A 24,234-nucleotide genomic window follows, 5' to 3' on the forward strand; every position below is an offset into this window, starting at 1 on the left:
TGCCTCAATCTTTCCACCTCTTCATTCAGCTTTCCTTCATGCAGGCTCTTTTATCAGGCAGCCTCATGATCCAGAGACAGATGCTGGATGTTCAGGTTTATTCTCTTTCCTTGCAGAAACTGCAATAAAAGAAGAAAGCTTTTCTCACAACAATTCAAAGGAACATCCCTAAATGGAGTCTTACCAGCTGGACTTGGATCACCTACAGGAATCTGGACCAACTGCTGTGACCTGGGGAATCCATGTGTCCAGTCCTAGCTCAGGTGCCCACCCCTGAACCAACAAGCAAGATTATGGAGAATCCATCCTCTGACTGGCCAGGCCTGGGTCAGGTGTCCACCATGAACCATTCACTGAGGCCATGAAGAGTCCATGCTATGATAGGCCAAGCTGGAGTCAGGTGTCCACCAAAAACCAGTCACTGAGGCCATGAAGAGTCCATGCTATGATTGGCCAGGCTGGAGTCAGGTGTCTACCGGAGTGGACCAATGAACCACTCACTGAGGCCAAGAAGAGTCCTACAGGATTGACCAGGCTGGAGTCAAGTGTCCACCATGAACCAATCACTGAGGCCATGAAGAGTCCAAGCTATGATTGGCCAGGCTGGAGTCAGGTGCCTAGCCCTGGCCCAAATGTTGTTAGAGATTCAGGAGCACAGAAGTAAAGGCTCTTCTAGAAAAATATACATTCTATTACTAACAGAAGAGTAGTAAAGTCTAGGCAGGAAAAAGAATAAGTGTCCAATTCAGTATATAATTATCAACAGACTAATATTCACAAATGGTCTGTTTTGAACTTCATAATTAAGGTTGATTAGCATTGCCAATGCTTCCCAGCCTTCCTGGGTCACACAGGAAGGTATAATGTGTGTAGGCAGCCTAGGAAAATGGGAGGGGATTTGGGATTCTTTTTTTTTTTGAGACAGAGTTTTGCTCTTGTCACCCAGGCTGGAGTGCAGCAGCTCGATCTCAGCTCTGCAACCTCCGCCTGCCAGGTTCAAGCGATTCTCCTGCCTCAGCCTCCAGAGTAGCTGGGATTACAGGTACCCGCCAACATGTCCAGCTAATTTTTTTCTTTTTTGTATTTTTAGTAGAGACGGAGTTTCACCATGTTGGCCAGGCTGGTCTCGAACTCCTGACCCCAGGTCATCCACCCGCCTCTACCTCCCAAAGTGCTGGGATTACAGGCGTGAGCCACCGCACCCAGCCAGGGATTTGGGATTCTAATAGAGGCTGTCTTAGTCCGATGGACTAATGGAATGCCATAGACTGGGTGGCTTATAAACAACAAATTTATTTTCCAAAGTTCTGGAGTCTGGGAGGTCCAAGATCAGGATGCCACGATGCCGCGTCTGGTGAGGGCCCACTTCCTGGTTTATAGACCTCAGTCTCATTGAAACCTCACACGATGGAAGGGGCAAGGGAGGTCTGTGGGGATTGTATAGGGGTACTAATCCCATTTGTGAGGGCTCTGCCCTCATGATCTAATCACCTCCCAAAGGCCTCTCTTCCTAATACCATCACATTGGGGGTTAGGATTTCAACACATGAATTTTGGGGGGACACAAACATTCCATCTATAGCAGGCTTCTCTGAGATTAATTGGTCAGGGGCTCCAGACTTTCCAAGGGCTGAGGGAGCAATAACTTGTACTGGGTCAACTCTTGGAAAGCTCTGTGTTAGGGCATAATACTGGTGCTTAAGATCCAGTGTGGACATTTAATAATTTTTTTTTTTTGAGATGGAGTCTCACTCTGTCACCCAGAGGCTGGAGTGCAGTGGCACGATCACTGCTGACTGCAACCACAACCTCCCAGGTTCAGCGATTCTCCTGCCTCAGCCTCTCGAGTAGCTGGGATTACAGGTGCACACCACTGTGCCCAGCTAATTTTTCTATTTTTAGTAGAGATGGTGTTTCACCATGTTGGCCGGGCTGGTCTTGAACTCCTGACCTCAGGTGATTTGCCCGCCTCAGCTTCCCAAAGTGCTGGGATTATAGGTGTGAGCCACCACGCCCAGCCTAATAAAAAAATTGTAATGCAGCGCAGTTCAAAGTTTATTGTGACTTGTATCCTAATACCTTCCCGTCCTTACCACACCCTACCTTGCCTCCCCAAAACAATTGTTTATTAAGCAATTATTTATTGAGCACATGCTGTGCTCCAAAAACTATTTTAGGTGCTTGGAATACATCAGTGAATCAGACAGACAAGGATTATTGCTTGGCAGAATTTCTTTTGAGTATATGTGGGTGGGTTGAGACAGACAATGTGCAATGAACATAATAAATCAGTAAATAACAAAGCTCATTAGATGGTGGAAATGTTAGAGAAAAAATAGAGCAAGGCAGGGAGGCTACCTGAAGAAGAATTCAAGAGGCCAGGCACAGTGGCTCACACCTGTAATCCCAGCACTTTGGGAGGCCGAGGCAGGCGGATCACTTGAGGTAAGGAGCTCTAGACCAGCCTGGCCAACATGGTGAAACTCTGTCTCTACTGAAAAAAAAAAAAAAAAAAAATACAAAATTAGCTGGGCATGGTGGCAGGTGCCGGTAATCCCAGCTACTCAGGAGGCTGAGGTACGAGAATCACTTGAACCCGGGAAGCAGAGGTGGCAGTGAGCCAAGTTCACACCATTGCACTCTAGCCTAGTCAAAAAGAGCAAAACTCCTTCTCAAAAAAAAAAAAAAAAAAAAAAAAAAAGAATTCAAGAAATGCTTCTGCTTTCATAGTTTCAGAGGTACTCCTAGTCTACAAATGTCAGGCGATTTAAGAACGGCTTATCTCATTTTACAAAGGGTTTCAGTGCCCACCTTTGGGCATTAGGGCATACCTGGAAGCTCCGAGCCTGGGCCTACAGTGGCAAGAAAGGGTAAGGCTTTTGTGCAGGAGAACAGCTCATTACGTGGTAATGCCAGCGGGTATGTAGAGTTCTAGACCTGGAAGGGACTGGGGTCCACCCTCTTGTGTTGCAAATGAGGGCTCACACTGCCACGGCAGTAGCTGGCCTCTGACTCAGGGCCTGGGGTGAGAGGATGCAAGTCTCAGCGGGGGTCTGTACTGTTATCTATCACTGCATAGTAAATTACTTCAAAATTTAGTAGCTTAAAAGAATGCCATGTTTTGGACTCATAGTTCCTGGGGGTCAGGAATCTGGGTATGCTTGGAGGACCCCCTCCCTCAGGGTCACTCATAGGCTGCGATCATGGTGTGGGATCCCAGTGTCCCGTCCCGCATGGCTGTCATAGAGACTAAGCTGGGGCAGGATCCACTTCCAGGCTTGCTCCGTAGTTGGCCTCCAGTGGTGGCAGGACCCAGTTCCCTGCCAGCTGTTGGCCAGAAAACACTCTCAGTCCCCTGCCATGTGGACCTCTCCAGTGTGGCAGCTTGCTTCATCAAAGCCCACAAGAGAGAAAGAGTGTGTGCTAGCAAGGTGGAAGTCACAGTCATTTGTAATTTAATCACAGAAGCAAGTCACTAGGTCCAGCCCATACCAGGTCAAGGATGACATCAGGGTGCATCTACCAGAAGGTGGGAATTGTGGACCATCTTCAAAGTCAGCCTACCACAATTTCCATAGCTCCTCTCGCTCCATTTTCTAAGGGACGGCACATCCTGCCCTCACCACCTTTCCTTTTGTTCTGAACACTAGGGCACTCTTTCCTTCTCACCCTGTCCTCAGCCCTCCCAGGTTTCTCTGAGGAGGCATCCGTCACCCACCCTCTTGCAGAAATTGACTGCTTCTCGGCTAGGACCACATGGTCAATCCACGATCACTTACTCAGATGGTTTTAATTCTACTTCAACCTTCTAGGCCCAGCCAGACTCAACACCGACCACAGCCTCTGAGACATTTGGGGAGAGGGAGTTTTCACCACAGGGAATTTGGAATAGGCAGCAGTTATCAGATTGAGAGGGGAGCCCTGGCAGGGAGGGTCAGTGGAAACAGTCACTGGCAGCTGCTACTGAGGCATTTGCTGAAAGGGAATGGTTCCTTTTTTTTTCTTTTTTCTTTTTTTGAGACAGGCAATCTCAGCTTACTGCAACCTCTGCCTCCCAGGTTCAAGCGATTCTCCTGCCTCAGCCTCCTGAGTAGCTGGGACTATAGGCACACACCACCACACCTGGCTAATTTCTATATTTTTAGTAGAGACAGGCTTTCACCATGTTGGCCAGGCTGGTCTCGAACTCCTGGCCTCACGTCATCGCCCGCCTCAGCCTCCCAAAGTGCTGGGATTACTGGTCTGAGCCACCGCGCCTGGATGAGGGAATGTTTTCTAGGTTTCTAACAAGCTGTCAGATAAAGTGATGATGGTGGAAAATTCTAAATTAAAGAAAATTCTAACAGCCTCACTCCAGTCCTGTCTATGCAGGTCAGATTGCATGACAAAGAAAAGATACAACTGAGCTTTCCTTCTGAGATCCAAGCAAGGCAATTCCACAATTCCACAATTAATGGGGCACAGTTTGGGGGGATGGCTGTGGTCTGTGTCATATTCCATTCATAAGGGGATATTTAGAACAATGGCACAGTATGTCTGCTGTGTGCAAACCAACAGCACTCTAAATACATCCAAGTGCAAAGTAACCTGGGCTAACACAGGCTTCCTTGGCCCCTCCTCCTTAGCCCATTGTGCATGTTTTATTATATATTTTCTTCACAACTCCCCTTCTCATTTTGACATCCACCCATAGTGGCCATTTGAAACTGTCTGCTAAACGTTTGAGTTGTTTATTTCCCTCCCTCCCTCCCTCCCTTCCTTCCTCCTCGTCCTTTCTCTTTCTTCTCGTCTATGATGCCACCCCTCTTGTAACCTTGAATGCCCTTTGTAAACCCTACTGCCTTTTCCAAAGCAGTTTCAAAACTCATCAGAAGGAGGCAGGTAGTGGCTACGCTACGAATGCATCCACCGCAGCCCTGCGTGCTTCTCTCCGGACTAAATCCTCTGAAGGCTGGGTGTGCTGAGCACTGTCCGCCTTCACGGTGAGACGTGTGCGTGTCTGGACTTGTCAGGCCGGAGACACTGAAATGTCCTACTTGTATTCCTCTTGGGGGATCCATGTTTCTGGAAAATGATTTCTCCTCACATCCTTACAGCTACTTTTTAGACAGAGCTTTCATTTCTGCATGGAGTCTCCAGGGTGTTGACGGTGCCTCCTTTGCCTCATCCTTTTAAAGCATTTTTACTGTTTTTTTTTGGGGGGGGGGCGGTGTTGAGGGGGCGGGTGGGTTCTGTAACTATACGGCTGTGTACACATATTTCTATCCTGGAGAACAGCCATTGTATGAGTTTGCCAGGGCTGCCATAACAAAGTCCCACAGACTGAATGGCTGAGACAGCAGAGATGTATTTTCTTACAATTCTAGAGGACAGGAATCTGAGATGACAGTGTGGGAGGGGCTGTTTGCTCTTGAGGCCTCTCTCCATGGCTTATAGATGGCCGTCCTTTCCTCCCTGTGTCTTCATAGAGTCTTCTCTGTGTGCAAACATGTGTGTGTCCTCATTTCTTTTTATAAGGACGCTAGTCATAGTGGATTAGGAGGGTCCACCCTAATTACGTCGCTTCCACTTAATTATCTTGTAAACACCCTATCTCCAAATCTAGTCATATTCTGAGGTACTGGGGGTTAGGATTTCAACACATGAGCTTTGCAGGGGACATAATTCAGCCCACAGCAGTCATAAAATAGAAATAAGCAAAATAATAATAAAAAGCCATCTATAATCTCACACCTTTTGACCTTCCAGTGGCTCCCGATGACACTCAAGGGTCAATGCCAGCTCCTTGACCTCAGCCACATCTCCCCACTCTCCCCGACCCTTCCCCTCTGTCACCTTCCCCTGCATGCTCTCCATGCACAGGCCAATGCTCATCCTGCTGGGGCCTTTGCCCCTGCTGTTCCCAGACAGCTGCATGGCCATGGACACAGCCCAAACCTGGAAGAGCAAAGAGGCCTCCCACAAGCCCTCTCCCCAGGCATTTGAGAGCAGGGTGTCTCCACCTGGCACTCAGTCCATTTGGGGCTGGAGAATTCTCTGTTATGGGGCTGTCCTTTGCATTGTAGGATGTTTAGCAGCATCTCTGGCCTCTGCCCACTAGAAAGCGGCAGGACTTCCGCAGGTGCGACCACCTAAAGTACCCCCCGGCATTGCCCGAGGCCTCAGAAGAGATGGGCTAGGATAGAGCTGAAGAGCGGGGTGGGGCTCTCATCTCAGTGCCTCAACTCCCTCATTTATAAAATGAGGATAATATTATTCATAATATGTTAGTTCATGCAATGTGAGCTAGCTTAGTTTAATAGGAGGTAGACTGTGGTGAGGCTTCAATGGGAGAAGATGTATTGAGCAAGTGGAGGAAGGCCAGACCCAGAGCAGGTGTCCAGAGAGCTGGAGCCTTCTTATTCTCTCAGGACCCTGATATTTTATTTATTTTTATTTTTATTAATTTTTTTGTGTGAAATGTAGTCTTGCTTTGTCACCCAGGCTGAGTGCAGTGGTGCGATCTCGGCTCACTGCAACCTCTGCCTCCTGCATTAAAGCAATTCTCCTGCCTCAGCCTCCCAAGTAATTGGGATTACAGGCACATGCCATCACACCCGGCTAATTTTTGTATTTTTAGTAGAGATGGGGTTTCGCCATGTTGGCCAGGCTGGTCTCGAACTCCTGACCTCAGGTGATCCACCTACTTTAGTCTCCCAAGGTGCTGGGATTAAAGGCATGGGCCACCGCACGCAGCCAACCCTGATATTTTCCTGTACATGCTTATTCATTTACAAATGCCACAAAGCAGGTGCCTGGAAGACTTCATGGCACATAGTAGGTGCTCTATATCCATATGCTGAATGAAGAAATGGAAGTCTGGCCCAACTATGGTAGAAGGCACTGTCTGTTGTGTTCCGGGACACAGCTCCAGTGCAGATGGCACACAGCACCTGGCACATAGTAGGTGTTCAATAAATGTGTTGATTGATGGCATATGACAAATGAAAGAGATTTGTTATAAACTCTGGCCCCTATAGCTTCATATTTCCATTACCTGCCTTTTGTTATTGATGGCTCTTCCCATCATTTTTCTTCTCTCCTATGAAGTTTTGAGGAACTTAGAGAACAGACTTGGCCTTTTTCCTCCTGTGATGGGACTCCCAGGTGCAAGTGACATTTAAGGTCCCTGATCAGCTAGTGAGTCCAAGTCATTGTTTGACTTGTCTGATGTCCCCTTCCCCAAACCCTTCCCTGCACACAGGACTACTCCTATCCCATCTCTGCCCATGCCCAGGCGTGGTCACCATCTTACCTGCTTCATCAAAATGAGCATGGCCTCCCCCCTTTCCATGGCTCACAGGTGAGTCTATGGCCACCCTACCTTCCGGGAGGTACACTCTTTATTCGGAACCCAGATGTCACAACTGTTACCACACAAGACATACCAAATACTTGTTTTGCAAGCATCTCAACCATCAACCACACAGTGAAGGAAGGTTCCAATGAACGCTTCACAACATCCACAAGTGGTGTCTGTGGTCTGGTCTGGTTTTGGTTGCGTTCTGCCACCACATGGCACCAGCCCTCCAATGCCGTGTGTAATGTCAGGGGGTAGAATGGAGTGCTGCTGATGAAAAAATGACAACAAACACACAGGTGCCATGTGCCAGGCCCAGTTCCAACTGCTTTAGGGCCACACCTCCTGAGTCCTCCAACAACCCCACAAGGTAGCTCACTATGACTGGCAACCCGCACTACGGGTGAGGAAGCTCAAGCTTGGAGCAGTAAAGTAACTTGCTCAAAGGCCAGGATGACCAGCTGGCCTCAGTTCACCTGGGTCTTTCTTGGCTTTAGCACCAAAAGTTTCACATCCAGAAAAATCCCTCAGTCCCTGGCAGGCCAGGATGATTGGTGACCCAAGCCAGGTCACCCAGATGATAAGTAGCAGAGCTGGGATCTGAATCCAGTCAGTGAGATTCCAGTATGCACACTCAACTGCTGTGAAAAGCAGCTTTGGAGATAACTGTGATGTGTGTAACCAAGGATGGTAACCAAGGAAAAATCAATTGGCCAATTAGTCAAATTCAGGGAGATACTCTGAAATGAATCTTACATCCATAATGACAAAATAGGGTGAGTCTGTACACCAAAGCCACGGGCCCTATAGAGGAAATAACACTGGTATTTCTCTTTGTCTAGAAGTATCCAGGCCGGGCATGATGGCTCATGCCTGTAATCCCAGTGTTTTGGGAGGCCAAGGTGGGCAGATTGCTTGAGCCCAGAAGTTCGAGACCACCCTAGGTGACTTAGGAAGACCCCGTCTCCACAATAAAAAATAAAAAATAAGAATACTAGTCAGGTGTGGTGGCGTTCACCTGTAGTCCCAGCTACTCAAGAGGCTGAGGTAGAAAGATCGCTTGGATCTGAGAGGTCAAGGCTGCAGTGAGCTCTGATCGCACCACTGCACTCCAGCTGGGCAGAAGAGTAAGACCCTGTCTCAAAAATAAAATAAAATAATCCAGTTCACTGTCTTAATTTCCCCCTTTGTCACTGGCCACAGAGACCTAGGAATTTAACTTAGGGTCTTGATGCAGGAGACGTCTTTATTTCTAAAACCATGAGTCAGTCATCTCACAGGTGGACATCAGGCAAAGCTGAAACATCCCTTGTTTTCGTTCCCACACTACATCACATGCCTAGCAAAGACTAAAGTAAACTGCTCCTTAAGTATTTCCTTCTGCCAACAGGATTATTTCCCATAACCAATAATGCTGGCTTAGAATAATGAAATAGGGACTCGAAGGTCAGCTTTCAGGCTGAGTCTAAGTCTGTCGTTAGAGGAGGAAAAAAAACCCACGGAGTTGGATAGTGCCACGTGTCTTTTGCTTAGCATGTATTGAGCTTGTCATAAATATGCAGACACATCCCTCGGCCTTACCTTTATCTTAAATTAAGAATGGCATGGTTGGCCTCTTTCTGACTACAAATGTCTTAGTTAAAAACCAACTCAGAGCTCTTGGGCTGCGAGGCACTCTCTGGCTTGTGTTCACTCAGTTCTCAGTGCTGCCGGGCCTGCTTCTCTGCTGTCAGGGAGCATTCTTGATGTTTAAGACAATAAGCAACCCAGGAGATTAAAGAAGAGCCGTCCTCCTTAGGACTCAAACAAACTGTAGGACAAGTTTCTGAGGGTTTACTATGCCTGAGAATTAGCTAGGAAGTTTATCTAAAATTCCCTGGCGATTCTGGATCTGCATTTCTTCATCAGTAAAACGCAGGTTTGGCATATAAACCGTAAGGGTTTTCTTGCTCTAGAATTCTCTGTAACGATAGCTCCTTGCCCTATTAGCAGACCATGAACCTCGGCAGATCTTTTATTTATTTACTTATTTATTCATTAGAGTCAGATGAACATGAAACCTGGAGATTCTGATTCCATAGGTCCAGGGTGGACCCAGGCATCTTCATTTTTTTTTTTTTTTTTTTGAGACGGAGTCTTGCTGTGTCACCCAGGCTGCAGTGCAGTGGCGCAATCTCAGCTCACTGCAAACTCTGCCTCCTGGTTCAAGCGATTCTCCTGCCTCAGCCTCCCCAGTAGCTGGGATTACAAGTGTGTGCCACCACGCCTGGCTAATTTTTGTATTTTTAGTAGAGATGGGGTTTCACCATGTTGGCCAGGATAGTCTTGAACTCCTGACCTCGTGATCCACCCTCCTCAGTCTCGCAAAGTGCTGCGATTACAGGCGTGAGCCACCGCACCCGACCTGCATCTTCATTTTTAACAAGCTCCCCAAATGATTCTCATGAGGTTCAAGGCATGTTACCCCCAAATCTGGCACCTTGGCATTTGAGAAAATAGCAGAAGCGGGAAAGCCCTCCTGCCCTGACACAGGTCCTACAACCTAGAAGGTCACTCTCTGACTTTCTCCTGCTCTTCTCTCCTGAAGCCAGTCATAAGACCCTCATTTGAGAGGTTCCCCCTGTACCCAGAGGAGAGGAGTATCCTTATCTCAGAAGATGCAGGGACATAGAGAAGAACCTGAACAAACGCCTTGCAAGTCCCCCCAGGCTAGCACCGCTAGCTCTCCCCTGTCCAATCACACTTCCGCACGCCTGACCACTCTTCATCAAACCTAAGCTTAAAAATATGCAGGTTTCCCACTTTCTTTGGGTCTTCATTTCCACAAACTCTCATGTCAGGTAAAACTTACATGAAGTCAATGTGTATGCTTCTCACTTGTTAAGCTGTCTTTTGTTATAGGTGCCTCAACCATGAACCTAGCAATGAATGAGGAAAGAAATCTTTCTTCCCCTACAATTCTGCTGGGTTTTGCAATCACACTGTGAGAAACTCTACCCTGAGATGTCAAACTGAGGTTTGTCTCACACGTTTCCTTAAAATTTCCCATATAAGAAAAAATAGAAGTCTAAAATTTAAAGCATTTTCCACATTTTCTCTTGGGTATATGTTTTGTTTAACTCTCTATCCATGGGTGCTTGGGTAGGCAGGAATGTTATCACACACCAGTTGTGGATATTAAGTAATTGGACTTATTATTATTATTATTATTATTTTAGAAAGAATGCTATTGGCTCCAAGGTGCGGTTTGGAAGACGACCGACCTCTATTCCGACCTGGAGGTCAGCTTTGAGGATGCCTCTGCCTGCCATCTTTGGGCGTGTTCACAAGGCACATTTCTTTGAATAGATTTCAGCAGTGACGCATTTTCACTTCTGTGGGGTGGGTGCAAAAGTCATTCAGAGCTGAGTCTGGTGGAGAGGACGGGTGATATGCTGGGAATACTTTTTGTTTTAAAAAGCATTTAAAGTACTTAAATACTTTTTTTTTTTTTGAGTCAGAGTCTTGCTCTGTCGCCCAGGCTGGAGTGCAGTGGCGCGATCTCGGCTCACTGCAACCTCTGCCTCCCGGGTTCAAGCGATTCTCCTGCCTTAGCCTCCTAAATAGCTGGGACTACAGGCACCCACCACCACACCTGGCTAATTTTTGTATTTTTAGTAGAGATGGGGTTTCACTGTGTTAGCCATGATGGTTTCAATCTCCTGACCTTGTGATCTGCCCGCCTCGGCCTTCCAAAGTGCTGGGATTACAAGCATGAGCCACCACGCCCGGGCTTAAATACTTTTAAAGTACCCTTAAAATTAGTACTTTGGGTCTGGGTGTGGTGGCTCATGCTTGTAACTCCAGCACTTTGGGAGGCTAAGGCGAGAGGATCACTTGAGCCCAGGAGTTCGAGACCAGCCTGGGCAACACAGGGAGGCCCCATCTCTCCAAGGGTAAAAAATTAGCTGAGTGCGGTGTCATGTGCCTGTAGCCCCAGCTACTTGGGAGGCTAAGGCAGGAGGATTGCATGAGCCCAGGAGGTTGAGGCTGCAGTGACCTGTGATTGTGCCACTGTACTCCAGCCAGGGCGACAGAGGAAGATCCTGACTCAAAAAGAAAAAAAAAAAGAAAAAGAAAAAGGAAAGAAAAAAAGAAAAGAGCACTTTTGTTTATAAGAGTAGGTAAGATTACTAAAATAATTCAAGTTAAATTTGAGATTTTTTGAAAAACGCTGCATCATGATGCTTTTCTAGAGAAAAAACATAACTAAACACCTGTCAACATTTAATCATCACACAGCAAATTATATTCTATAAAAACAGTAGCCTGGGCTGGGCATGGTGGCTCACGCCTGTAATCCCAGCACTTTAGGAGGCCGAGGGGGGCAGATCACCAGGTCAGGAGATTGAGACCATCCTGGCTAACATGGTGAAACCTCGTCTCTACTAAAAATATAAAAAATTAGCCAGGCGTGGTGGCACGCACCTGTAGTCCCAGCTACACAGGAGGCTGAGGCAGGAGAACTGCTTGAACCCAGGAGGCAGAGGTTGCAGTGAGCTGAGATCACACCACTGCACTCCAGCTTGGGTGACATAGCGAGACTCTGTCTCAAAACGAAAACAAAAACAAAAAAACCCAGTAGTCTGGGCAACACGGTGGGACCTCATCTCTACAAAAAATTTAAAAATTAGCCTGGCGTGGTGGCGTTCACCTGTGGTTCCAGCTACTAGGGAGGCTGAGGCGGGAGGACTGCTTGAGCCTGGGAAGTCGACTGGATGACAGAGCGAGACCCTGACTCTAATAAGCAAATAAATTAAAGATCTACTAAGGTTCATGGTTGGCTCATGGGGTGGGGGCTGTTGTTACAGTGAATTCTAGAGCAGGAGAGAACCTAAGGGTTTATGTACCAAACCTTCCATTTTATGGATGAAGAAATACAGATCCAGAAAAATGTAGTAACCTGGCCAAGTTCTCATAGCCAGCTTGTGCCAGCGCTGGAGCTAGAACTCAGGCCTAGCCTGGTTTGTTAAGAGAGAAACCAGGCGCTACGGTTTCATTACCTGTTACTATATGGATGCACGCCTGAGCTAGAAATCAATATGAAGAGAGGGTCAGATATTTCCCTTATGCAAAACTGCCAATTCAGGGACTACAGGCATGTGCCACTGCACCCGGCTCTGTCTCTCTATTTCCTTACAGCTTAACTTAACTTGTTTCAGACATCTGTGGACATATTGACCTTTATGATTGGGCTCATGGGAGAAAAAGATCATTCATACAGAGCCAGCGGTTTCATCAAGCCAACTATTGACCCCTTGTCTCGGGTTTTTCTCTGGTGAACAGAAATTCCTTGGGTAAAAGAGCAAGGTGCATTGACAGAAAATGCTAATTCTCCAGTAAATGAAGAGAGATCGTCCCTTTCTCTCCTGTCAATTGGCTGTGGAGGAAGGAACATGTAGTCAAAGGAGAGACATGTCGTAATATCCTCTCAGAGCTGCTTTCTCCTCCAATACTACGTCATGTGCCCATGATTCAGAGTAAAGAGGAGAGCAGGAATGGTTGAAGGAAACAGATTATACAATAGAGGATCCCAGCTAAGGACTCCTGGGGAAAGCTGAAAAAAATGCAAGGTCTCTGCCAAAAGGCCCTGTAGGGAAATTCCTTTCAGAACCCAAATTTGGCAAAAACTTCAACGCTGTAAAAATCGCCATAGCTAGGTTTCTGATTGCATTTTCCCCTGAAACTATATGGGATGTAGCTTGGCTCTGGCATGAGTTTAAGAATAGAAGCGGTAAATACTAACTTTAAATTCTGACTTTTAGCTACTTTGAGACCTTGCATAATCTGTGTGTTTTCCTTCCCAAATATGTAAATAATGTTTTTACATGTGTAAGGATTAATTTGGCCTGAGAGCTACATCGAAGAGAGGCCCAGAAGTTTTGCTTTCAGAAAATGTGTAAAGTTTTTCCAAACGGTTCTGTTAACAAAAACTTCTAGATAAATACTTCCTAATAAAGACAAGGAGTAAATTTATATTGTCTCTTGTCTTTCAGAAATTCCCTTTGCTTTGCCAAATAAAACACAGTGTAATTTTTAACTTGATAAAGAATGATGAATTTGATGTCTTGAATTTGCATACTTTTAAGAAAAAGAGGCAAAGATTTTTGTTGTTGTTTTTGTTTTACTTTTTAAAATAGTTGGCTAATAAAATCTGGATATTTGTTTGTAAGAAATTTGGTAGCAGAAAAAAGGATTAATAAAACACACATATCAAAAACCTGACCCAAGACATTGTGTAAGTTCTAGAGAAGCAAAAGGTCAGTATGAAAGAATTCCTGCATTAAAAGGCCAAGAGAGGATGTGAGGGAGAAAGGGAAAGTCATGGCCTTTAGCAACAGCTAGACCTGAATTCAAATCCCAATTCAACCACTTAGAAGCTGTGTGATCTTGGATAAATTTCCTAACTTCTCTGAACCTCAGTTTCTGGACCTGAAAATTGGGCATAACAGCTATCGTAATCCTGCTGTTGCAGGCCTGTGGCTTAACAAGAGCAAGCCTTCGGAAAGTGGTAGCTAATGATGTATTTCATGGTTGATGCCCGCTCTAATGCTCATCCCATCCTGGGACATTCCTGTTGCCCTTGAAGTGCTAGCAATCTAGTAGGGGCATAGAGAAGCAGAAACACTTTTCAACTCCAGTTCTGCCTTTCCAACTTCTAACTGGGCATTTCTATTGGAATGTTTTGCCCCAAATTCAAGGTGTATGAAACGAAGCCTTCTTTTCATTCTTCAGGCCTTGCTAGCTTCTGTGGAAGGTGCTGTGCCTTCCCAGTTGCTCAGGGTTGGGCCTGGTCCTGCTGATTCTCCTCACTGAGTCCCTTGGCTCTTTCTCTAGGATCTCTGCAGTCCCCCAGGACCCCGCTGTGTACTCCAGCTGCCTCTGAGCTGCCCACCCTTATGCCTGGATCAGCAGCAGTCTCTATCTTGAGCATCTTACCTTTTCACCAGACCCACCTGCCTGGAATCACTGCTTTCCAGTACTTCCTCATAAGACATGACAAGGGAGAGACTGAGCTCCTCACCGAGGACTCAAGCCCCTCACAATCTGATCACAATCTGCCTCCCCAAGGTTAACGTGCACAACTCCTTCCTGTTCCTTTAAGACAGGTAAATGGATTGTCCCTTGGAAAGCCACTGTGAACACCTGCTGCTGAGCACCTGGCCATGCTGTTCACCTGCAGGTTACCATTCAAGGTGGCCTTTCTCAAGTCAAATCTCCTCCTTGAAGCCTTCATGCTCTCTCCAGACCCCCCGTCCCTCCCTTGACTAAACCCTGGCACTGTTTATTCCCTGTAGCACTGCTGGCTTTTCCTATGTGGCCTTGACTAGTAGATAATCTTGTCAGAGATAAGGTTTATCTCCAGGGCAAGCATGAATCCCCTGAGGGTGGTTTGTATGCCAAAATTCTGTAGCTTCCAGCAGTGCCTTGAGCCATAAACATCCCTGGTGTCAAATAAGGACGTGGGCAACAGAGAATTTCAGATTCTTGGTGAAGATCACATAACCTAGTAGGAGCGCAGTGAATCTGGAACTGGACTCCGTAGGCCCCTGCCTGGCGCCAATTCCTACACCCAGACACTGCCTGAAATTAGTGATCCCCAGACCCAGCACTAGACACTCAGAAGCACTAGAAACTGGTTGTACCCAGTTCCAAGCTTTGGCTTCCCTGGGAAGACAAAGGCAGAAATTCCTTCGCACTGGGACGTAGGGCCGGACCAGCTGCCCCTGCCCACTCCGCACTAACCAGGTGAGAGAACCAGTGTGGTGTCACTTTTGTTATTTAAATGTCAAGGTCCTTATCCCCTGTTCTGCACATGATTTTCATTTCCAAATTTCTCCTTTGAGCCTTTTAATCCAATAGCTGCCAACCCAAGGTCATAAGGCAGTTCAATCGCCACCACATTGAGTTCCCGACATGCTGCTTCTGCCAGCCCCCGCAATCACAGTTCTGGATCTGCAGTAGCCTCAGGCTGTCAGTTGATGGTTTAAATGTAGCATCCCTATACTCACCTTCTTTTTCACAGGAAAAAACACGTCACACTATAAACTAACAAGTGCAGCCATAAAAGCTCACTTTAAACAGCTCAGAGCCGAACACTCTGTCCATGCATTTCCAACAAAACGGAGATTTGAGATTCCAAAGTACATGAAATACTTTAGGGCCTCCTACCTTTAGAATTTTCTTTTGACCCCTAAGCAGAGTTAAGGAGAAAGATCTGATGCCTAGGAAGGCTGAAAATGTCCAAGGCAGCTCTCATTATCTGTGGTCTGGATCAAGACCACAGACACAGCCCTTCAGTAGACACCCCTCCCCACGAACAGCCATTTGGACGTCCTGTAACCTGAAACACATACTTGCAAGCAGTTGAGAGCGGGTGCAAATGACAGTCAGCTACACAAATAATTGGCCCCCAAATGTTTATCAGCTCCCTGCCATGGCCACTTCCATTTATAGCTTATAAACAGTTATTAACTGGCTCCTTCCCATCTGATAGCTAGGCCCCAGAACAGGTGGTGAGAGCGGTGGGTGATTTGAGGCCTCCCTGGGAGGTGCTGTGTGTTTGCCTGTGGGTGGTCTTCCTGCCTGAGCCCAGTGCCCACATGAGAAGACATTGCAGAAAGCCTCCAATTTAGGAGATAACAGTCTGTGTTGTATGTTTGTGTAAAGCACTGTCCAAGTTACAGCTGGCTTTGCTTTCTGGCCAGCAAACATTGCCAAGAAGGGTTGAAAGGTCAGCATAATCAGCCCCCAAACACAATCCCTTCCCCCTTCTGGCCTTTGCAGACGGGCCACAGTGTTCCACGGATTCTTCTGGAGGTTTGATTATAACAAAATGTTGCTCTAGCTGCGGCTTTGCACAAACCCTGCCAGGAGACGGAAGCCAGAGGGATACGCCCAGTGGGAAGGAGGCAGGGTTTCTAGGGCTTTGGTCCTCTGTGATTTTGTTCTGTGCTAAAAACAGCTTTGCAGGTCCCACAACTTGCTTTTCTCAGAAATAGTTCCCAATGCAATGGACCACAGAGACATCAGACCTTGGTTCCCTTGGCGTTTCTTTAGGAGAGACTGCAGGAGAAAGAGATGTCAGGGCAGAGTTTCTCCATCTCGCCACTATTGACATTTTGGGCTAGTCTTTCTTGTGGTGGGCTGTACTGTGCGTTTTAGATTTAACATCACCCCGGCCATCACCCACAAGATGCCATTAGCAACCCCCTCTCCAGTTGTGACAGAAATGTCTCCAGATATTGCCTGGGTAGTAAAATCAACCCCAGTTAAGAGCCAGGGTGTTGAGAGTCTATATATACATTAACTAAAAAACAACGTCCTGAAGTATCCGAATAGGACAGTAGAGGTTTGACAACACTAGAACAGTCTAGTAAAGCTACGCAGAATAGACCGGTGGTAAACATTTTTCATCAGCCAATAAAATCCTGATTAATTTATCTCATGGGGTGGGGGGGAAATGGTAATCAATGATCATAAAGTTTGAAAAAGATTTTTAAATAATAACTTCATGGTGAAAAATTTTTAAAAGACTACGGTGATGATGCTGTGATTAGCTATAATGCAGCTAATATTTTTGAGCACTTTCTATGTGAAAGGCACTGTGCTAAAATCTGCATTATTTTCCTTAGTTGCAGCAAATATATAGGAGGTAGGTCCTGATATTATCTCCATTTTACAAATGCAGGGCCTGGGCCTGGCCCAAGACTGTTTCCGAAGCACTCTCCCGAAGGTTCTCTGACTACAAATCATTCCCCACTCCCTGAATCCAAAACTGAGTTGAAGAGATGGCATGTATTTGGATAATTACGGAATGGGTTTTTTAAATCCCAAACTCAAAATAATAATAACGGCTACTATGTAGCCATTGCCTGGGGGCGGCAGGTGCATCCTCCCTTTCAATGCTCGCAGTTGTCCTGGGTGAGGGACTTGCTGGCGGTGGCCCAGCGGCCGGAGCAAGATTTCAGGGCAGGAGCCGCTGCCCGTGCCTCCTCCTGAGCGGAAATTAGCTCCGAGGGTCTCCAGGTGGGACCCAGTCCCGCTCCGCGCTGTTTCTGGCTGCCTCCCTCCTTCTTTCTTCTCCGCCACACCAGAGAGGGGCACGAAGGAGTCACTAGACTTGGCCTGACCCCCCGCGCCTGGCAGTCCCTGCCCCGGGGTGTCTGCTCGAAGGTCGGGAAGACAGTCCTTGGCAGGGCCTGACCCCCCCACCCGCTGAGGGCCCTCCTTTTGAGGCCTCTATGGCAGCCCCCGCGGGCTGACCTGGCCGCCCCCACTGAGCTCCCTGGGTCGGTCCTGCTGGTCTCCGCCTCGCTGGGCTCCTCCCGGGCAGTCCCCTGCCCCCCGACAGCTCTGCGGGACCTTCTCCCCGGAGGCGCCGCTCTGCCTCCCGGGGCCCCCGCAGGTCGCTCCTGCGCTCCCCTCGCCTGGGTGTGAGGAGGACCGGGCCTGGGGACCTCCTGCGCTGGCGCCACTCTGCCTGCTCGCTCCCAACCCGCGCCGGGAGGCTCCCGTCTGTAAGAGGACGGGACACTGAGAGGGCAGCGGGAGGCGGGGCAGATCGTGCGTGACGTGCCCCACGCATCTGAGAAGGGGGTGATGTCTTTGGCACAGGATGAACAAGTTAGTCGCATTTTTCAATGTTTAATGCGGCCCCTTCCCTGCTACCTGGCTGTGCGAAGGCGCACTGCGCCCTCCCTCCCTCCCTCCCTCCCGCAGCTCAGGCTCCCTCCCTCCCCACAGGCCCGCCCTCCCTCCCTCCCGCAGCTCAGTCTCCATCCCTTCCCTCCCTCCTGCAGCTCAGGCTTCATCCCTCCCCTCCCTCCCTCCTGCAGCTCAGGCTCCATCCCTCCCCTCCTTCCCTCCCTCCCTCCCGCAGCTCAGGCTCCCTCCCTCCCTCCCGCAGCTCAGGCTCCTTCCCTCCCTCCTTCCCCTCCCTCCCACCCTCCCTCCTGCAACTCAGGCTCCCTCCCTCCCACCCTCCCTCTTGCAGCTCAGGCTCCATTCCTCCCCTCCTCTCCCTCCCTCCCGCATCTCAGGCTCCATTCCTCCCCTCCCTCCCTCCCTCTTGCAGCTCAGGCTCCATCCCTTCCTCCCACAGCTCAGTCTCCATCCCTCTTCTCCCTCCCTCCTGCAGCTCAGGCCCCATCCCTCCCCTCCCTCCCTCTCGCAGCTCAGGCTCCATCGCTCCCCTCTCTCCCGCAGCTCAGGCTCCCTCCCTCCCTCCCATCCTCCCTCCTGCAGCTCAGGCCCCATCCCTCCCCTCCCTCCCTCCTGCAGCTCAGGCTCCATTCCTCTCCTCCTTCCCTCCCTCCTGCAGCTCAGGCTCCATCCTTCCCCTCCCTCCCTTCCTCCCTCCCTCTCTCCCGCAGCTCAGGCTCCCTCCCTCCCTCCCATCCTCCCTCCTGCGGCTCAGGCCCCATCCCTCCCCTCCCTCCCTCCTGCAGCTCAGGCTCCATCCCTCCCCTCCTTCCCTCCCTCCTGCATCTCAGGCTCCATCCTTCCCCTCCCTCCCTTCCTCCCTCCCGCGGCTCAGGCCCCATCCCTCCCCTCCCTCCCTCCTGCAGCTCAGGCTCCATCCCTCCCCTCCCTCCCTTCCTCCCTCCCGCGGCTCAGGCCCCATCCCTCCCCTCCCTCCCTCCTGCAGCTCAGGCTCCATCCCTCCCCTCCTTCCCTCCCTCCTGCAGCTCAGGCTCCATCCTTCCCCTCCCTCCCTTCCTCCCTCCCGCAGCTCAGGCTCCATCCCTCCCCTCCCTCCCTTCCTCCCTCCCTCCCGCAGCTCAGGCTCCATCCTTCCCCTCCCTCCCTTCCTCCCTCCCTCCCGCAGCTCAGGCTCCATCCCTCCCCTCCCTCCCTCCCACAGCTCAGGCTCCATCCCTCCCCTCCCTCCCTCCCACAGCTCAGGCCCCATCCCTCCCCTCCCTCCCTCCTGCAGCTCAGGCTCCATCCCTCCCCTCCCTCCCTCCTGCCGTTCAGTCTCCATCCCTGCCCTCCCCCTCCATCCAGCAGCTCAGGCTCTGTCCCTGCATCCCCTCTCTCCCGCAGCTCAGGCTCCATCCCTCTCCTCCCTTCCCTCCCTCTGCTGCTGAGCATCCCGACTCACAGACACCACCGCAGAGCCCGCACACGCCTTGGTTGTGGACAGGGCACATTTGTACACATTGGTCAGAACTGGGCAGGCTTTTCCACAGCCTGAGGAGGAGAAAGTGCCCGTCTGACTGAGGTACTCAAACGTGACCATAGTTACCACCATGAACAACTTTAGAGTCTGTGTTTTCTTCCTTGGACTAAAGACATACAGGTGTTTGAACTACTTTTGGTTGACATGGTCTTAGAGTCTGTCACACGTTGGCCAACAAGCCCATGGCACTAGACTCCAGGGCTTTAGGACTGGTCAGCCCCGGATACTGAGGCCCTCCCAAGAATTCCTTCAGGTAGGAACCTTATGGAGGCCTCTGTGGGCCCCTGCACACACTAAGGTGAGCAAATTCAGCCTCTTTCATCAGGAAACCACAGTTTCCTCCGCTCCTCTGTGGGTTTTGAAGCCTCACCTCAGAGTTCCAGTAAGAGCAATGGTTTCTAAACCTGGATGTGTAAACAAAGGGCCTTGAATTCAACATAATTTTAAAATGCAAATATAGGCCTTATACATGTCCTTGAGGGTTTAAGGCTAGACTTGGGTTGCGAGGCCTTGGGCACGTCACTTAACTTCTGGACTCTCCCATATCCATCTTCAAAATGGACCCTAATGCCAGCCCACTCACTCAAAAGGCTTTATCCAGAACCAAATAATGTCAGCAAAAGAATGTATAATTTTTTTAATCACATAAATAAAATTTTCTTTTCTGATAAAAGGTTCTACACAGGCCCCTCTTTGGTCCTTTCCATCTCTAACTTGCTGTAATTGCTGGATGGAGGGGCCGTGCCATTGCAACTGAGACTCGTGGGAACTCACCATGTTGTGTGCATTTGACAGCTGCCTGTGACTACGAAGGATGAGAGATTCTCCCAAACAGGGAGAAATGATCAGCCCTAGCAGATAGAGGGTGAGGCTTGGGAGCAGCCCCGCCCAGGGCACAAAATGGTGCATTGTTTGAGAGACATTAAAAGCAACCATGAGGCCAGGCACAGTGGGTCACGCCTGTAATGTCAGCACTTTGGGAGGCCAAGGCGGGAGGATCACTTGATGCCAGGAGTTTGAGACCAAGCTGGGCAACATAAGGAGACCCCATCTCTGCTAAAAATACAAAAATTAGCTGGGTGTGGTGATACACGCCTGTAGTCCCAGCTACTCGGGAGGCTGAGGTGGGAGGATCACTTGAGCCCAGGAATTTGAGGCTGCAGTGAGCCATCATCTTACCAATGCATTCCAGCCTGGGCAATAGAACAAAACCCTATCTCAAAAATATTAATAATTAATTAATTTTTTAAAAAGCAGCCATAAAACCCACTAAAGGGTCTGCTTCTTATTTTCACCTAAACAACACCAGTGATGAACTCTTCCTTCTTGGCCAAAAAACCTTTTCTTGGTCTCGGTTTTAAAGAATTGCTGCAATTTGGGTGAGCTTTAATAATATAGCTGTAGATTTCAAATCAGCACATTTTCATGCTTACCCTTCAATAACATTCTATTCTCCACGAGGTTAATCTGGTTAATCTGGAGCACTCCCACCTCCAACACGTGCAGACTCAGCCAGCGGCATCTGTTTCAAGCTGCATTCAGGAGGGCCCAGAACCGAGGTGGTTTCAGAGCAGGTCATTCCACAAGGCCTGCAGGGCTGCACGTGCCTGCATGTAAGCAGCAGGTTTGAAAGAAAGAGTGACAGCACAGTGATCGTAGAGAGGAAAAACTACAACTGCAGGGACTTGAATTCTGTCACTGCAGGTGACCACTTTCAGTTTTTATTTGTGTTTAAAATTTAAAACAGTGAGACAGCGTACAAACTGCGGGGGGTAGTATCTTTTTATTAAGTGTAGATTTTACTTCATTCATGAAATATTTTACTGGATGGGAATCATATCTTTCTGTTGAAATGTATTTTCCTTTTAAAATTTTTGTTTTAGATCTAAACACTAAGGAAATGATGACTACTAATGATTATTACTTGAAAATAATATTATTGTACAGAGGAGAATATTAAAAAAAGATCCAAGCTAGGTGCAGTGGCTCACACCTGTAATCCCAGCATTTTGGTGGCCAAGGCAGGCAGATCGCTTGAGCTCAGGAGTTTGAGACCAGCCTGGGCAACATAGGGAGACTCTATATCTACAAAAAAATATTTAAAAAAAGATTAGCCAGGAGTGGTGGTGCAAACCTGTAGTCCCAGCTACCTGGGAGGCTGTGGTGGGAGGATGGCTTGAGTCCGGGAGGCAGGGGTTGCAGTGAGCCGAGATTGTGCCGCTGCCTTCCAACCTGGTTGACAGAGTGAAACTTCATTTCAGGAAAAAAAAAAATTGATTCTGCTCTGAAAGTCAAGTACACCACCAATGATGAGAAGATGTTTATTTCTCTCTGTTGCTGTGACTAGTCAAAATTGGAAGAACAGGTAATAGGAAACGGCCAGTCTTCTTCAGGTTTCTAATAGGTTTCAACCACAATGGAAAGCTAATTAGCTCGATGGAACACTTGCAGGGTGTTTCTAGTGAGACATGCCGCAGTTCGTGCTCAACTATCGCAGAAGGATGGGAAGGACTCACTCATCCATCCACTCATTCATTCATTTGACAATTCTTCATGGGGTGCTTAAAGACACTGTTCTGGGATTTGAGGGCGTAAAATCTCTTGCCTCATGGAACTTCCATTCTAATTTGGGGTGTGAGGACTCTGGCAATAAACAGGTAAAACAGACAGTAGGGTCGGAGGTGTTAAGTGCTGTGGAGACCAGCAGAGCAGGGAAGTGGCAAACAGGAGCCCTGGAGGACTCTTCTTGCTAAGCCGAGGGAGGTGAGCAGCGATGGGAAGGTTGGTTATGGAGGAATGCCATTGCCCTGCAGGTGTTAGGAGGACTGGACTGTCTCTAGGTATTAGACTGGCGGACGCAGGCAAAATACAGTCTGTGGGCCAAATCTGGCCCTCAGCCTGATTTTGTGCAGGCTGAACAAAAGAGTGGGTTTTGGAGAGAAAAGTGAGTTTTGGAGTTTGTTTTTTTGAGACAGGGTCTCACTCTGTTGCCCAGGCTGGAGTACAGTGGCACAATCTCCTCCCTGGGTTTAGGTGATCCTCCCACCTTAGTGTCCCCCAAGTAGCTGGGGCTACAGGCGTGCACCACCACACTTGGCTAGTTTTTTTGTATTTTTTGTAGAGATGGGTCTCCCTATGTTGCCCAGGCTGTTCTCGAACTCCTAGATTCAAGCGATCCACCCACCTCAGCCTCTCAAAGTGCTGGGATTATAGGAGTGAGCCCCCGCACCCAGCCAAAAGTGTTTCTTACATTTTTAAATAGTTGATAAGAAGTCAAAACAGAGTAATATTTTGTGGTACATGAAAACGATGTGAAATTCAAACTTCAATGTCCATTCGCTTATTTATTTTCTGTGGCTGTCTATGTGCTGCGAGGGCAAAGCTGGGTAACTGCAACAGAAACCATAAGGCTAGCAAAGCCTGAAATACATACTATTATGTTGGTGCGAAAATAATTGCACCAACCTGAAATATCTGGCTCTTTACAGAGGAAGTTTACCAACCACTGATTAGACCATAGAGGGATGAGGGTGGGAGCAGGGAGATCAACAGGGGGCTCTTGCAATAGTCCAGGTGAGAGGATCCTGGCTTGGACCAGAGAATAGAAGAGGAGGCCATGAAAAGCGGTTGTATTTTGGATATACAGATGGTTCCCGACTAACGATGGCTTGATTTATGATTTTTTTTAACTTTACAATGGTGCAAAACAGATACACATTCAGTTGAAATCACAGTACACATTTTGAATTCTGATCTTTTCCTGGACTAGCGATATGCAGTATGACGCTGGAGACGCTGGGTGCGGCAGTGAGCCTCAGCTCCCAGTCGGCCACGCAACCACGATCACCATCACTTTATAACCAAGTGTTGAATATCTCATGTAATTTACTAAAGCAGAAAAATCATTTCAACTGAAAGATATGACTCCCGTTCAGTAAAATATTTCATGAATGAAGTAAAGTCTACGCTTAATGAAAAGATATTACCCCTCACAGTTTGTACTCTGTCTCGCTATTTTACATTTTAAACCCGACCAAGACTAGAGATCTTCCTGAAGAAGTCCATGCCGGCCAAGCCATGGACAAGTGTGGATGCCCCAGGGCCTGCTACCAGCTATTGCTGAGGCTCATCAGAAGACAGACATGGATGACCCTGTCACAGTAGCATCCCCATCATCCAATTAACTGTAATTCAGTGCATCCCATATCCTTCAGGCCCTTTGTGATTTCAGCTGTGGATGTCAGGCCCTATACAGTCCTTTTGTTTTCCACCTCCAGTACAGTACTTAACAAATTGCATGAGATACTTGACACTTTATTGTAAAAAAAAAAAAAACAATAAAGGCTTCGTGTTAGATGACTCTGCCCAACTGCAGGCTAACCTAAGTGTTCTGAGCATGTTTAAGGCAGGCCAGGCTAAGCTCTGATGTTTGGTAGGTTAGGTATAATACATACTTTTTTGACTTAATGATGTTTTCAATTTATGATGGGATTGCTGGGACATAATCCCATTGTAAATTGAGGAGCATCTGTATTTTGATGGCAGAGACATCAGGATTCACTGATAAGTCCAGTAAAATATGTGAGAGCCAGAAAAGGGTCACGCAGAAGGCCAAGGGTGTAGCTTGTACAGTTGGATGCTGGGGGTTGCTGTTTACTCAGATGGGGAAGCT

At 48.2% G+C, this 24,234-nt stretch overlaps 1 long non-coding RNA gene across 2 annotated transcripts in view; it reads left to right on the plus strand.

Moving 5' to 3' along the window:
• The window catches only part of LOC134728572 (uncharacterized), a 115,509-nt gene extending 102,155 nt beyond the window's left edge, over positions 1 to 13,354 (plus strand). The window contains exons 3-5 of one of the 2 annotated variants that reach the window (XR_010109116.1): positions 117 to 263; positions 10,241 to 10,355; positions 10,558 to 13,354. This is a non-coding gene — a long non-coding RNA (uncharacterized LOC134728572). The remainder of the gene's footprint in view (positions 1 to 116; positions 264 to 10,240; positions 10,356 to 10,557) is intronic. The other variant, XR_010109117.1, reaches the window with a different exon arrangement.
• The last annotated feature ends 10,880 nt before the right edge of the window (positions 13,355 to 24,234 follow it).

This window comes from Pan paniscus, chromosome 11 (genome assembly GCF_029289425.2).
Source record: "Pan paniscus chromosome 11, NHGRI_mPanPan1-v2.0_pri, whole genome shotgun sequence".
Lineage (NCBI taxonomy): Eukaryota > Metazoa > Chordata > Mammalia > Primates > Hominidae > Pan > Pan paniscus.